Raw genomic sequence first — 17,301 nt, 5'->3', positions numbered from 1 at the left:
TGTTTGAACAAGGAAAAAACAAACAAACAAATGAAGACAACCAGAGAAAGCACTGAAAGGATTTGGGTTTGTATGATGGGTAAATATACACACATACAGTGACGTCAGTCTAGTGTTATATGAATTACAATTTAGGCATTTAGCAGACGCTCTTAATCCAGAGCGACTTACATTAAGCAATAACAAAAAGCATGGCATACATCACATGTATAAAAAGTAGTTATCATGAATCATGCGTAAACTAAGAACGTAACATTGGAGTATCTATGTAAACTATACATACTATACTATATAATATATTATACATGTGTACTATAAAGTGCTATGACTACATAAAGTGCAATTCTAGAGCTGTCTACATAACAAGCTGAAGCTGAAGACAATTAATGTAAAATAATAATAATAATAATAATAATATTGAAATGAATTTTGTATAACCACCTTTTTAACCACGGTGGAAATAATTCAAGTGAACAAAATTACCTGCAAGTTGTTCTCCCTCTAAGAAAACCTGACAGACATATAAATATGTCACATGGGCCAGTGACACCAATGAGAGCCAAGCCACATCATCATGTCCGTCCAGAGACTCCAGACGTCCCTACAAGGCCCACACGCATTCCATCCCCACAGTCACCCCCCAGTGACAGCGATGGGAGCCGGATAAAGACGAAATACTGGGCCCACCATGGGGAAAAAAGACTAAAATGCCATGCCACAACTTGTGACAGAAACATAAGGAGAGGAGAACATTTGCGTGGAGGAGAAAACCACGAAAAAAGACTACACCTGATGCTGGCTTATGAGTGATCGCTCAAGACAAATCGAGGGTCGTAGGTTGGAATTTCCCAATAAGAAGGAAAAGGGTTTTCGCCCCTACCAGCCATCAGAAGTTGTGTGTAATAAAAAGAAAATTATCATGTGGGTGGACATTGAATACACTTAAATGTAAACCTTTCTTACTCTAGGAGATAGTCCATATATAAGTCATCTTTTTGTAGTAAATTTGCAGACAGTATAGTATCTCATGTTCCTTGGTATAAATTAATATGAGACATTTAATTTACATATTTGAAATGGTGGAATGTAGTGGCAGAAAATACTACACTGCCTGGAGCAAGGCTTCCACCTGTTGATTGTCTGTCAAGATGACCTATTCTTACCCAGGACCCATGTTTAGTCTTGTCCACTGACCACACCTCCAATGTATTTGTGCTTCTTCATTTTGTATAAGAGAGACTCATTTGAACAGTTCTGGAGGCTTGCATCCGTGCACCTCCCTGGGCTGGTACAGACCACTCCTTGTAATAAACGTGTACATTGTTTCAGTCCACTCTCTACCTCGATTATTTCTTAAAGTCTCTGTTTATGAGTATTAATAATCCCATCACATTCCATGTACAATATGAGCTATTACTGTTGTTAAAGTTTTAGTAAGATTTTATCAAAATACTAAAAAAAGTAATGTGAAGTAATATATTTAGTTACTTTAAAGGTGATATAGACAAGTTTCCAGTGTTTGTACACAGAAGTGAGTGAGTGTATCCAAACAAATGCAAATCTAGCTCCACCCCCCTCCCCCCATCATTCTATTGGCTGAGCCAGGTCACTTCAGGCTATGGGATTGTTGTTGCTGCTGGGAGGGACGCTATGGATATTGCGCTCGTATGGCTAAATATGACATTAAAAAATTATGAATTTCTATCGATATCTTAGTTACAACAATGACATTGAGTTGAGTTTTTTTAAGGGTAACTGTAGCATAATCGCAATATCACACGACTGACACGACGAGTCCCTCAAATGAGGAAGTAGCGGAGGAGGAGACTCACTGGCTCTCAACTTTTATTTGTAATCGTGCATATAAAACATATTGCCCCTCAAATGCCCCAGCCATTCATGTGAACTACTCTGTCCACGGTTATTCATTGCAATGAAGAAAAATCGCTATGATGATCCGCGGTGGCTAGCCTGTCACCGCTGGCGAACACGTACGGGTTGAATGCACGCTTCAAGCCGGCCGGCAGGCAGGCAGTCGCCGCGGTGGTGGCTGGTGAAATGATACTATTACTCACTTCCACTTCCACCATTTCAACAAATAAGCACATACAACCCACTCCACATGAACGATATTGATGTAGGCCTAACCAGGAGATTTTATTGGGGTCCGAGTCGTTCTGTAACTATAATGATCCTCCAAGTTCTGAGGGGTGCTTGCTGCTGGTGTTGTTCATTAGTTTCACACCACCCAACCATGCACTATACATAGCGATTCTCATAATTTCAATAGGCTTACATATTAAATCATAAACATACTATTTCACATGAACAATGTTAGTGAAACTAAGATATGGGGATAATATTATACATTGCAATTGAAATCGCATCGCGTTTTCATTATAATACTGCTGGGTTGAACACACCGTCACAGCCTCGCGCTGCAATTGGCTAAAAGTTTAAATCCCCTCCGACGTCCCGTCTAGTAAACTGTAGTGGATATAAACAGTGCATTCAGCCACAGGGAGGCAAAGGGGGAGTGTGCTGTTGCAGGAGGACACCTCAGCATCATAATATAGGGAAAGATAGAGGGGGAAAAGGCCAACAAAATACATTTATATATATATAAAATTTTGGCTGAAAACTTGTCTATATCACCTTTAACAGTACATCAAAATGAATAATGATGTTACAGCAAATATTTCATTTGAGTCATGAAATTCTGAAACAATGTTAAAAACATGTTACTTCACACCCGAGCTCTGATTTGGAAGTAAATTAGTCATGCCACTCAGTGCATGGCGTTATAAAATATGATATACTTAAATAAATTAATGAATCCACTTGCTGACCGGATGTCGGTATTGAGTAATTTATTTTATAGGGGTTTATATTTGACCATGTTAATTAGTTAGTTAGTTAGTTAGTTAGTTAGTTAGTTAGTTTCATTTATTGTCCACGTGTGGAAATATGTCTTCGGTCTTAACAACAGTAAAAAAAAAAACAGTTACAACAACAGCAACAACAAAAAACAAACAAAAAAAATAAAACTCCTTGGGCTAAAAACGGCCATAGCCGTCATCACAAATGTGATGTCAGCACATTTTGGGCAAGTGACTATGGCAGGTCCAAGGAGTGTTTTTTGTCTCCACCAGGCCGAAGGCATGGGGAGAGAGTATGTTTTGCACTCCGTCCGTGTGTGTGTGTGTGTGTGTGTGTGTGTGTGTGTGTGTGTTTGTGTGTGTGTGTGTGTGTGTGTGTGTCCGTCCGTCCTTCCGTCCGTCCGTTACCAGCTAATCTCCGCCACCGTTGGATCGATCCATGCCAAACTTTGCACACACACTCCCTGGATGCCAACGACGAACCTCTGCCCCAAATATTCTTCAACGGCCTGTTATAGCGCCACCATGAGGCCGATTTAGGCAAAACACATTTCTGTAAATTACTCGTGCACATTTTATCCATACATCACACAATTCGGTATACACTATCTCCATAGTCATGTGATCAACACGGATCTGCACCATTTCCCATCTTCCATCCTGATTGACTAAGATTGGCTTCCAAAGCTCACATGATTGGTCCGTTTCGAACAAAATGCCACAAATCACAAACACAGTGTGCAATTTCCGTGAAATTATACACGCACATTTCCACTAGGCTGAGGATGACATGCCACTCAGCCTCATGGTGGCGTTATAACAGGCCAATTCCTGTTTTTAGCTATAACTGCATCGATCTGTATACAACTTATGTATGCGCACTCCCTAGAGGCCATGGAAAAAACATTTTCCCTGCATCCCTCCACATCTGCCAGTTATAGCGCCACCATGAGGCCGATTTCTGCAAAACACATTGCTTATGTTAGTCGCACAGATTTCATCCAAATCTCACGCAAATCGGTACACATGATCTATGTAGTCATGTGATCAAGACGAGTCTGTTGGATTTCTCAGATTCTATACTGATTGGCTAACATTGCCTTTTCAGGAGTGGCCATGTCCTGCTCATCCAGAATTCTATCCTCAGAGATGCTATGAGTGATCTGGCTCTGCATTTCCTCAACAAAATGAAGAAAATTGTTGCAAAAAACAAATAAAAAAACATGTTTATATTACTCCTAAACATTTTGCCAAACATCTCACACAGTCCTATCCTCCTGGTGGAGACCTGTGCCCAGAAGGGCACTTTTTCTAGTTGTTCATAGAATGGATTCAGAATCATTAACAACCCCTAGTTTGAAATGAAATAATGAAAATTTGCATTGTGTATATATATATAATTAAAAAAACTGTATACCAAAATTCCCACTTTAAACAATGGAGGACTAAATATATATTTTATATAGGCTACTAAACAAGTCTTAGTGCTTTTCATGGTTTCGTCCACATATACGCAGTTTTTGTATTATTGACCTGTGCATTCGTTTGAAATGTATCCATTCTACTCTCTCTATTCAGTTCAATTCAAAGGAGCTTTATTGGCATGAGAAAACATACGTTTACATTGCCAAAGCAAAAGTGGAACAAAACAATCAAGATAAAACAATACAATAAACATGTAAACAGAGCTGTGCTACATTAACACTTTGAGTAATACTATCTTGTGAGACTATACAAGATTGTGCATTTTCTGTCAGAGAGAGTAATACATCCATATAGGAGACGCTTTATACTTTTGAAAGTTGACAGCAGTATTTCAATGTTTTAAACATGTTATAAACATGTGGTGGTTTTCAAACTCTCCTTGGGTGATTGTAATCCGTGGGAAGTACATGTCTCTGATGTCTTGGTACAGTTAGTCTCGCGTTACCAGACTGTTGCCTCCGTGATTTCCAAACGCTTCATCATACAGTCTGGGCCAACGGAAAAAGTCTCATGAGTATCCGGATACCAGTGGCGTATCCAGGAATTACGTTTTGGGCAGGCAAGATCATGTGTTAATTGTCATCTCCCCGCGCACAATCGTAGCACTAAAGGTTTTCAAAGAGATATACCTGCCAGACGAGTAGGATACAAAGGCACCCTCAATGGGTGATTGAGGGTCGCGCTCTACCGCAACGGCCAATCAGCTGTCCATTAATAGTTCTCAGGTCTTGTTTTTGTCTTCTTTTTTTCCTCATTGTATGGATTTTGGCCAGGCCAGAAATGGATTCGGACAGGCGGACGTCTGCCCTCGCGTTATTGTAGATACGCCTCTGCCGGATACAGCGGAAGTGGAGCCTCCGACATGGTTGAGGGAAGTAGGGGAGGGAAGTAGGGGCTGTGGCACCCCCTCCCCCCAGGCACAGCTCCCCCTCGAACAGGAGGAGAAAAAAAAAATAGATAAAAAAAAAAAAAATGTCACGTTATTTATATAAATAAAAATGGACTGGTTGGAGAATAAAATAAATTGAATTATTAAACTACACTTGTGTGACTTTTTTGTTTGTTTTTATATTTATCATCTCTGCTTGGCTGCTGCCTGATGACGCTATTTCCGGTTACCTTTACGCACGGGGCGCACGGATTTGAATTTCTCCTGTCAGCTTGACTGTGTGTCTGTGTCGTGTGTGTATTGATGTCATGTGTAAACATGGCTCAGAAAAGACTTAGTGATTTCTTTGGTGGGCCCATGCCCAAATCAAGTGTCCCCAGCACCAGCAGCAGTGTTCAGCAGGGGACGAGTGCTATTGCTAACATAAACATTGTTGTGGAGTTGTCGTCGGACTCGGAGTAGGTGGACAACAACAACAACAACAACAGCAGCACCACCAGCAGCAGCAGTCTACCTGTACGCCCGGTAGGGTTGGGTGACGATACGAATATATCGTCAATCGCGAATGTACGAGTCCAATCGCCAAATATTTTTATTAGGCGATTTTTCAGGACGATTTTTTCTTTTGCAAAATATTAGCCCAATTAACCTGTAAAGTGTGAGCAACATGTGAATCAATTTGGGCCAGCAAAGTAGTAACAGCGGCCGGGTGGAAATCCCCTCCTCCCGTTATAATGGTATGGTCCCAGAGTCCCCACACTCCGCAGCATCGGGGTCCGGGGAACAGGCAACGGCCGTGATGCTCACTCACTCTGGCAGCCAGAGTAAAGGCTGGGACCGAGCCGAGGGAGGCTACTGTACTGTAGCCTACATGTTGTTTACGCTCCGGAGTCCAGACCCATGCAGTTTAATAATATACAGTCACAACAGAATGCACACTGCTGTCTCGTGTCTCATCACAATCCCAATACGCCAACCGTGAAGTCGGGAAAAAAAACAAAAAACAGGCTGCTAGTGTTAGTGTAGGCTCGGGGATCATTAGCTTAGCGCTTAGCTTAGCGTTAGCTTAGCGTGTAGCTACTGATTCAACCCACTGATTGAACTTCATCTCCGCCTGTAATCTAAGTTAGTTTTTTATTGACAACGTGAACGAACCCCGACACCAGCGCTGCAAAAATAGACAGATCTACAAGCTCTCAACGCGTAGCGAACGACGCTGCAAAAACAGGCAGGACGCGATGCCTTGAGAGCCTGTGGATCAGCAGCATGGGGGCCGGCGCTCCGAGCCTCCGACGGTGCTTCTCCGGGGAGGAGGAGAAGTTACCAGGGCAGGCGCCAGGCTACATGTTGCTGCGGCTAATAACACTGTCACCAACCAGTGGTTGTGATGATAGCTTGGCTTGCAGCTGCTTGACCGTTCCAACTTCACTTCATCTCCACCTGTAACTTATTTCTTATTTTGTTACCCTGGCTGCGCAGCTGCGCTGCAAAAACAGACGGATCTACAAGCTCTCAACACGTAGCGAACGGCACTGCAAAAGCAGGCAGGCGCGGCGCCTTGAGAGCTTGTAGATCTGGCTTTTTTGCGACCTGCAGTGAGCTGTTCTCACTTTACTTTTATGACACGAATATATCGTCCATCTGCGATTTTTGGACAGACGATGGGCGATTGAAAAAAATTGGCATATCGCCCAACCTTAACGCCCGGGCGGACCGGCCCCTGCAGCTGCAGCCAGCAGCCAGGCGACTATCGTTCCACTACAACTTGATCAACCATTCCAGTTGAAGGACTTCAACTTCCCAGGGAGACGTTTTGGAAAGGAAACATTTCACAGATCATTCCAGCCTACTTGGTTTGGAAAATGGCCATGGTTACACTACGTGAAGGACAGGGACTGTGTCATGTGCTTTTCTTGCATTTCTGCAGTGGAGAAAAAACTGATCAGTGAAGATACTGTTAGGCTCGACAACACGTTTGTTAAAGGTGGTTTTACTAATTGGCGCAAATCAGGAGAAAAATTCAAGGAGCATGAGAGGTCAGAAGCTCACTCGAAGTCTGTGGAAAAGTTGAGTAGTCTAGGGCGCACGCCAATCAATGCCATGCTATCAGAAATAGCTGCTCAACAGCAGACAACAGCGAGGAACGTACTGGAGCTGTTGTTTAGATCCATTAGCTTTCTCGGGCGCAAGGGGATTCCTTTCAGAGGGGATACTACTCGTGACGGTGTTCTGTATGAGTTAATGCTTGAACGCACATATAAGCTCTAAAAAGAAAATGAATGGGTGCGCAAGAGAGATAACTGGATGTCGGATACTATCCAGAATGAGATCATTCAAATGTTTGGCCGTGCTGTACAGAAGGAGATTGTGACACGCTCGTCAGACTGTCCATGCTATGGATTGACAGCTGATGGCACAACCGACATTAGCACTATGGAACAGTTCTCATGCAGCCTACAATATGTGGACCAGAAGCTGCAGTCCCACTGTGATTTCTTGGGCTTCTACAATGCCCCCGACTCTACTGCAGAAACGCTGTTCAACTGTGTGAAGGATATTTTTCTGCGGTTGAATATCCCCATTGAACGGCTAGCAGGATTTTGTTTTGATGGAGCAAGTAACATGTAGGGGCGTTTTTCTGGCGTACAAGCACGACTGAAGGAGCTATGCCCAGACTCATTGTATGTTCACTGCTGTAACCATTCTCTGGACCTGGTATTGCAAGAAGTTGCGCGTGAGGTGAGCCTTCTGGCAAATGCACTAAACTTTGTGCGTGGTGTAGCAGTCGTCATAAATGAATCATCAAAACGCAAACAACTTTTTGAATCTCTCTTTGGTATGGATGAAGTGGTAAACAACCTCTTAGGCCTGTGTCCAACCCGGTGGTGTGTGCGCACAAAGGCAATCTTGCGCGTCTGCTCCTCATACAGCACTCTGGTAGCCACACTTGACGCACTTAAGGATGACAACAGCGTCAGAGGGGAGACGAAGGAAAAAATAAAAGGCCTACATAAACAAGCATTGAATGGAAAGACGCATTGTTCAGGCCCTGTGAGGAAGTGGCCAAAACCTTACAGAGCCCACAGGCAAGTGCACTTGGTGCATTTGAATGCGCAAATATCCTGCAAAACCGAGTAGCAGCACTGAGAGGTGACGACGTCATGGGAAATATGACAGCCGAGCTGAAAGCATATGTTTCCAAACTCGGCCTGAAGATGCCCACTGATGCACCCCCAAGAGTGAGCAAAACCCCAGCGCGCTTTCGTCACACAAATGAACCCGAAATGCTGGCCGTCGAATCAGGAGAACTGAAGTGAATTTTATGAAGCTGTGGACTTGGTGCACTGGCAAGAAGATTTGATCAGGACAGCATGCATATAGCAGTAAATAGAGAGATGGCTGTTATCAACGCAGCAAAGGGAGAGCGCACAGCATTTGACGCACAAGCACTTCACCTCCCCAAGCGCATGCAGCTGGACACAGATCGCCTGCAGCGCCAATTAAAAACATTGGGAGACGTAGCTAAGGGTGCCCTTACAGTTGCAGAAGTTGGTGCACGTCTCGCCCAGCTTCAACCACAAACTAGGGAATTGTACAGAGATGTGGAAAACCTCATAAAGTTGTGCCTCAGTCTGCCAATATCGGTTGCATCCTCAGAGAGATCCTTCTCCACCCTTCGCCGCCTGAAAAGCTTTACGCGCAGCACAATGGCCCAGAAAAGACTCACCCATCTTACCCTCATGCACGTGGACAAAGACATTCTGGATACATTGGACATAAATGCCATGATGAGGGAATTCATCGCCGTCACCCCAGAGCGCAAGAGCACATTTGGGATTGCAAGCCAGGTAGGCCTAAAGCATTAACTATTAAATTCAAATAATATAGTACTATTTACTATAAGGCCGCGGCCCGCCGTGCCAACTGAACTGCTGCACTCTGCAGCCTGCATTTTAATGTTATATGTATTGTGTTCTGTTCTTAGATGTACTATGTATTTTCATGGTTCTATTGTGCTTTGAGTATGCAGTCTTTTCCACAAGAACTCTGCTATTTATGGGTTGAATTGGTGGATGGGAGTGGCAATCTTTGGGAGAGCTTTTGTTTTGTTCCGTTTTTGTTTTGTGTGTATACATGGATGTATTGTTGTTGTATGTATTGTATGTACTGTTCATTTGTGTTGAGGACCCCCTCGGAAATGAGATGTGACATCTCAAGGGGTTTATTCTTTCAATAAAGGTATATAATAATAATGACGGAGTGCCGGGGGTAACAAGACAACTCACCCCTTTTGCCACTTTTGGTGAGTTGTCCTGACAACTCACCCCTAAACGTGAAGACATCTCACCCCTGCTTTTCCAGGGGTGAGATGTCTTCACTTTCCGGGGTGAGATGTCTTCACTTTTGGCCACTTTCGGGGTGAGATGTCTTCACGTTTAGGGGTGAGTTGTCAGGACAACTCACCAAAAGTCTGACTGAATATGTAGCCTTTGAGCTATACTTTACTGAATATTTCACAAGAATATAACACAAGAGTCAAATGTACGGTCAAATGTAATGTAGTTTATTTAAATATAGAAACATTGTAAACAAAGTTCAAACAGCAGTTTGTACAAAAAATATAGAAAAAAGTTAAGTATAGAAAAAATATTTTCAGAACAACAATTTCTACAATATATAAGTATAATTAAGTCAAGGCATGATAGCACAATCACAATACAATACAGGCTACAGATGTAAATATATTTATGACACAGTAAAATGTCGAATTCGCCTTTAAGTATGTCAAGGTCAAATGCATAATAAACCTTACAAATACAAAAAATATTGTTTGTATGTAGGCTACCCAGTAGCCTACCCATATGATTAGATGAATGTCCAACATTGTTTCCATCTTCCAAGCATATTCCTGCCAAAATGGAGATCTTAAATTGTTGAAAATGTCTTTAAACAAAAGATCACCATGAATTCAAGGCTTGTGTGTGTGTGTGTGTGTGTGTGTGTGTGTGTGTGTGTGTGTGTGTGTGTGTGTGTGTGTGTGTGTGTGTGTGTGTGTGTGTGTGTGTGTGTGCTCTCGTTTAAAACTCACATCACAGCTGTCACTCGATCCTGTAGGTTCACATTCTATCTATTATACATTTGAGAAGGTGTCCCCAAAGCCCGAACCACGAAAAGAAAGTCACCAGCTACTACGTCACTGACACGCTGCAACACGCTGCAACACACACTGCAACAACACACTAACACGTCACACACTTACCCTCCGCGTCGTTCGTTCCCTATCTCCTAATGTCGCGCCGCTCGGCCACACTCCACACCACCCGCGTAAAAATTGTCATCGCACTGCCACTAAAGCCGGCTCCCGTCCACACTCGCAAACAATATCAATATCAATAATAAACACAAACACGCCACAAGCACCGACACCCCCGCCTAATTTGTTGCCACGTCTATGAAAACAAGCCCAGAACAAATGCCATTCAACACGCTACTTACAACTCTTACAATTCGCGGACCTGGCAACACTGCATCCTGTTTTCCCATTGGCTACGGTTGCTACAACACGCATTTGCACTGCATCTTGGGAGCAACACAGCTTAATGTAGGGGTCACCGATTGCTGTGCTACATCCCCCTCATGTTCTCACCACCCCGTTCGGCTACACCACACACACTAACCTACACAATTCTCCACATGCAACACAGGGCCCTTATTGGCTAGCCCCCTCACATGGCGATCCCCACACCCGAGGCGCATACATGGATACGAACAACAACAGCAACACCACACGCACACGCGCGCGCTGCAACAACAAAAAGCTACGTACAGTGTGTGTGTGTGTGTGTGTGTGCGCGCGCGCGCGGGGGGGGGGGGGATTTGGATCGCCGCGCGATGCAGCGCAAATTGCACTACACTACACAGGCCTCGACAGTGCGACTACGTACTCGCATTTGCGACTTCACATATCACCGTGCAAGTTGTACAATTCACTTTGTACCACCGGTGCGACTACACAATCCGATCTTTAAAGCTAAACGTTGCGCAGTTTACATCCAAAAGAATGTGTCACTCTCTCGGTTCTGCACCGCTGCTGGAGAAGTATAGCACTGTCGAAGGCAGCGCAACTAATCCCCCCCCCCCCCCCCCCCCAGCGAGGGAGGAGAGAGAAGAGAGCGAGAGAGAGAGAGTGGCAGTGGCAGCCAGCAGCGATGTAACATGAGCCTGTGCATTTCACGCTTTTCACCCTATATAACTTCAACGCATAGGCAATCAAGTCAAGACCATTAATTAATGACTGCTGTGTAGGGGTGACGATTGCGTGATGCTTACATGTACAGGATTCTATAGGTCACCACTTTTGGTGTGACACACACACGGCTCCTGTCTCTGTTTATGTTGTTAATTTGTTGCCACGGCTATGAAAACAAGCACAGAAAAAATCTACACCTGGCGTGGAACAAACGGGACGAACCAAGGCGCATATATGGATCACAACAACACCAACAACACTACACGCACACGCGCGCACGCGCTGCAACACAAAACAGCTGCATACAACGCGTGTCACTGTGGACTTCTGTACCTGTGGACTTCTGTATCGCAACGCGGGCCAACGCAACTCTGGGATGAGCGGGCCGAAGGCCCGCGAAATTCTAGTAACATACGACGAATTAGACCGTTCCTCACCCAGGAATCAGCCCAGCTCCTAATCCAGACAACAGTCTTGTCAAAACTTGACTATTGTAATTCGCTCCTTACTGGCCTACCGGCATGTGCACTTAAGCCTCTCCAAATGATCCAAAATGCCGCAGCTCGTCTGGTCTTCAACCTGCCACAATTCTCACATGTCTCCCCCCTGCTCCGCTCCCTGCACTGGCTCCCAGTCGCTGCCCGCACAGAATACAAAACTCTGATGCTGGCATTCAAAGCAACCAAAGGTATGGCTCCCCCATATCTTGCAAGCATGATTGAACCCTACAAACCCTCCCGCGCACTCAGATCAGCCAACGCAGGAAAGCTGGAAGTACCCTCACTAAAAACGCCGGGCCAACGCTCCACGCGTCCCAAACTCTTCTCCCTTCTGGCCCCAAAACTGTGGAATGCACTCCCCGTTGCAGTCAGAACTGCGGCATCACTCCCAATCTTCCGCCGTAGTCTGAAGACCCACCTTTTCAGACTCCATCATGGCCCATAGCACTTATCCTACCCCCTTAGATAGCACTTTTTAGACTTAGATAGCATTTGAAACAGACTTATAGCATGTCATGTAGACAGCACAATAATTGCATTGTATATAGTCATAGCACATCATAGTAGCCTACATATGTATAGCATAGTATAGTATATATGTATAGTTAATATGTATAGTGTCATTATATAGATATGTTCTAGTTACGTTCTTAGCTTACGCATGTTTCTTGATAAATGCATTTTATATATGTGATGCATTCCCATACTTTTGTTCCTGCCTAATGTAAGTCGCTCTGGATTAAGAGCGTCTGCTAAATGCCTAAATTGTAAATTGTAAATTGTGTGTGTGTGCAAACTTCTGAAGAAATGTGAACTGAACCCCTCTCAATTTGGTTACTCCAGATGACTGTCACTTTTCTCACATGCTAATGTAACTAGCAGTAGCCAGATCATCATCAATATTGCTTTGCTATTCAGATGTAATTCAGTCAGTATAGGCCTATTAGAACTGTGATTGATTGATCATGCGTCCGTTGTGCGTCTAATTAGCAACTTTGTACAGCCGTGAGACTCTGCCTTTGAAGCGCAAACATTATCCACAAACGACCCCCCCCCCCCCCTCAATGCTGCATAGAGAGAGAGAGAGAGAGAGAGAGAGAGAGAGAGAGAGACGCTCTACTCCTTACAAGTGTTTCACCGGATTTTACTGTTAAATAAATAAATAATTAGCCGCGACTGCGCACGTCTGTAGGAACCGATAGTTAGATCCGAAATTGAATTATGCCTACTGTAATGGGTGCCACGGAAAGTACAGACAACTCACCCCGCAATGTCAGAAAGTACGGACAGCTCACCCCGGAAAGTGAAGACATCTCACCGGGGTGAGATGTCTTCACTTTCCGGGGTGAGCTGTCCGTACTTTCTCGCCCAACTCTCCCCAGCGGAAAGTACAGACAACTCACCCCGACATGTCAAAAAGTGAAGACAACTCACCGGGGTGAGATGTCCGGTATTCGTGCCGGGGACTCGGGGAGTGAGAATATGATGATGATGATGATTGACCCGGGCTGGACTCGCCAAGCGCGCTGCGCTGTCAACTCACTGCAAATGTTATTAGGATAGTGTTGAATAGGACCTATATATTATGCCTCTGAGCTCCTCTGTTAGGCCTATCATTTATATGTTTTGTTTTGACATCGGCACCCCTAAATAGGCCTATGCCTTTTTATGATGTGTTATTTTGTCTTCTGTGCCGCTGTTGGCGTGCCCCCATGCAGTGATATTCGGCACCTTGCTATAAATACAATGTGTACAGTGTAGCCTAATTGCCTAAATCTGCAATTGTTTCCCTGATTTGGTTGATGGGTATCTGTGCCTCTGCGTATTGTGCTAATGTGTTCTATGGCCGCGCCTGCATTGATTGCACATGTTTAGCCTATAGGCTGTTATAATATTTTGATAAATCGAATTGTAATAGGCCTATGCTTTCCCCCCCCCCCTAATGTGTGAATTCTGTGCCATAGCCTGCGTGAGGATTCTGTAATCTGTATTCATTTTATTTATATGTTCAAAACGTATTTCTGTTACTATAGGCCAGGCCTAATAAATATTCTGTATCACAGTAGTGGCACCTTATCCTGGTTAATTGCCTGTGTCAGTTCGTTCATATATAACTTGCGTGTGGAGAGGGAAAGTAAAGGCCACGTTTGCGTGTGAAAATGCGCGAAAATGCGCGTGCATGATGCGCGTGCACGCGCATTTGTGTGGCGCGCGCATAGCGCGCGCACCCCCAGGAACACGTTCAGCACCTGCTAGTGTAAAGTACTTCCCGCGGGCCTGGCCTCCTCGCCACTTCCGTTTCGTCTTTACAGTTGCGCATATTTATCTTAATATAAATAGAAAACATCTAAGGCTATAGCTTGTTGCTTAGCAGAAAAGGAAATAAAGCACTAGCACAGATATTTCCAGATATTAGTGATGCATGTAACCGATGTAGACAACCCGCTGCTGGTCTGTCACATATGTTTTGGTCTTGCCACCAGGTTGGTGGATTTCTGGACAGATATATTTAAATCTTATTCTGATATATTGGGTGTATCCATCCCACCAAACCCGCTAACAGCCTTGTTTGGTATCCCCCCAGGGACCAATATTCCTTTATACCTTAAGAGAATAATCTCCTTTACTTCTCTTTTAGCCCGACGCCTTATACTCCTCAAATGGAAACATGTTTCTCCACCTACACATAACGGATGGATAAAGGACGTACTATTCTATCTTAAGCTGGAAAAGATTAGATTCTCACTTAATGGTTCCATGACAACTTTCCAGCAAACATGGACGCCCTTTGTGGACCATGTAAGAACCCTGACGGTAATCCCAGACATGAGCGATATTTGAACTAATAGAAAATGGTGAATGCATAGGCCTATGCGTTGTACGTGCGTCGTGTAAACCGGTGAATGTGCGCACACACAGGTGGTCCCCCCTCCCCTCTTTTCTCCTCTCTCTTCTAATTTATCCACCTTTTTGTTTTTGTGTTTTTTTTTTTTTTCCTAGCATTGTCTCTGCATTGGGGAAGAGTGGGTGGGTACAATGGGGTGGATGGGAGGGAAATGAGGGGGTGTCTATATTTATGTATCACAAATGTATATGTACATGTATATATACATTCCTTAATGTTAAAGAAGTCCACACCAGAGGGAGTGCAACGAACCATGTACAACCCAGATTCGGCTCAAACAAGGGACTAAATTATTTTCGCTCCTATGCCACCAAAATGTGGAACGCCCTACCAACAGTCATTAAGACATGCGAATCCCTTGACTCCTTCCAAACCGCTCTCAAAGGGCACCTACGGATGGCTGCAATTCGAAACTGGCCCCCGTAAAATCTGAATCCACCCCCCCTACCCCCCCCCCCCCCCATTTTCCCCTCACTGTATATGTTTCTTTTCCCTTTTTACCTCCATTATGATGAATTCCTTTTCTTCTGTTCTTTGTCTATATAGAAGTGTCTATTTGTACGTCTCTAAATGTTTTGATGAATTGAACATGGTGGACCCTGTTGTAAACAAGTGTAATGCTTAATTGGGTCGTCCACTCACAGTTAACAGCCTTTGTATTGAGTTTGTGCTTGAAATGTACTGTAATTCTGCAAACTGTTAATACAATTTTCAATCAATCAATCAATCAATCAATCATCTGATAGAAGAGTTACGACATTGAGGGGGCAGAAACCGAGCGCTGTTCATGCAGCCTGAACTGAGTTTGATTGATTGATTGATTGATTGAAATATGTATTACTATTAACAGTTTGCAGAATTACAGTACATTTCAAGCACAAACTCAATACAAAGACTGTTAACTGTGAGTTGACGACCCAATTAAGCATTACACTTGTTTACAAGAGGGTCCACCTTGTTCAATTCATCAAAACATTTAGAGACGTACAGATAGACACTTCTATATAGACAAAGAACAGAACAGGAATTCATCATAAAGGAGGGAAAAAGGGAAAAGAAACATAGTGATATATACATACTGAGACAAGCTGGAGTTGGAAATACATTGTTTTCAACGAGGGCGGCGCAAACAAGAGCTATTTTAAGCATGTGTGCAACATGACAACTGTTTTAAAGTATTGTACAGTGACAACTAAAGTCTCTGTAATGTTGATGTTGTACTATTACTACTACTACTACTACTACTCTATGGCTCTGCCCTGCCGGAGCCTGGAGCGTGCACGGTGCACGTACCATAAACGGTCACTAGGGGGAACCATGGTACAGTGTAAGTAATACAGTGGGTGAGCAGCTATGGAACAACAGTGCCATGTTTTCCCCCCAACAGTGAATACAGCGAAGAAGAAGAAGAAGAAGAAGAAGAAGAAGAAGAAGAAGAAGAAGAAGAAGAAGAAAAGTGGGTACAAAACTGCATTGCTTTTACTGTAAGCTCTGAGAACTGTGCCAGACACAGAACTTGACGGTGGACTTTTTATAGTTTTAATACAGAGACAAGCTGCATTAATGCAGCAAAAAGGTAAAATAATAATAATAATAATGTAACTATAGTTTTCTCCTTATGTTCTGCACCACATGTGCTTTTGTTGTTGTCCTCCAGCCTTATTAGATATAGACAGAGTTACGCAAACTGCGTTCACTTTATGGGGCTTCAGTCCAATGGAGGCTCTCCTACGTACATAGACTTCTATTGGCTTCAGTCCAATGGAGGCTCTCCTACATAGACTTCTATTGGCTTCAGTCCAATGGAGGCTCTCCTACATAGACTTCTATTGAGAATGGGGACAACCAACTGGGACAACATCAGTTGCAGCTTTAATGATCTTAAATCCCTTTATTTTAGATTGTTTTGTAGTAATAGTACAAATGACATACTTTAAAACAGTTGTCATGTTGCGCACATTGCCTAAAATAGCTCTTATTTGCGCCGCCCTCGTTGAAAACAATGTATTTCCAACTCCAGCTTGTCTCAGTTCAGGCTGCATGAACAGCGCTCGGTTTCTGCCCCCTCAATGTCGCAACTCTACTCTTAGATGGCTCTGCTCCAGTCTGTGTTGATTGTGGGTTGTGTTCAGCTGTTGTGTGTTGAAGAGAAGAAGAAGCAGGTTTGTTGTTTTATCACTTTTATTAGCAAAAAACTATTTTAAGGCCTGTAATCTGTCAGCCTGGCTGGTCAAACTGTAAGGCCTCACTCACACCTTTCGATCTAGCATACAACATTGTTGGATGCTAGATGTAAACAAAGGGTTTGTTTACATCTTGCCCCAATGCATTTCCAATGGAAGTCACATGGTTTGACACAACATTTTTGTTGTACGGCTTTCGGCTGTGTTTCG

Source organism: Electrona antarctica, assembly GCF_951216825.1.
Source record: "Electrona antarctica genome assembly, chromosome: 16".
Classification (NCBI taxonomy): Eukaryota; Metazoa; Chordata; class Actinopteri; order Myctophiformes; family Myctophidae; genus Electrona; species Electrona antarctica.
This window is presented reverse-complemented; position numbering follows the sequence as displayed.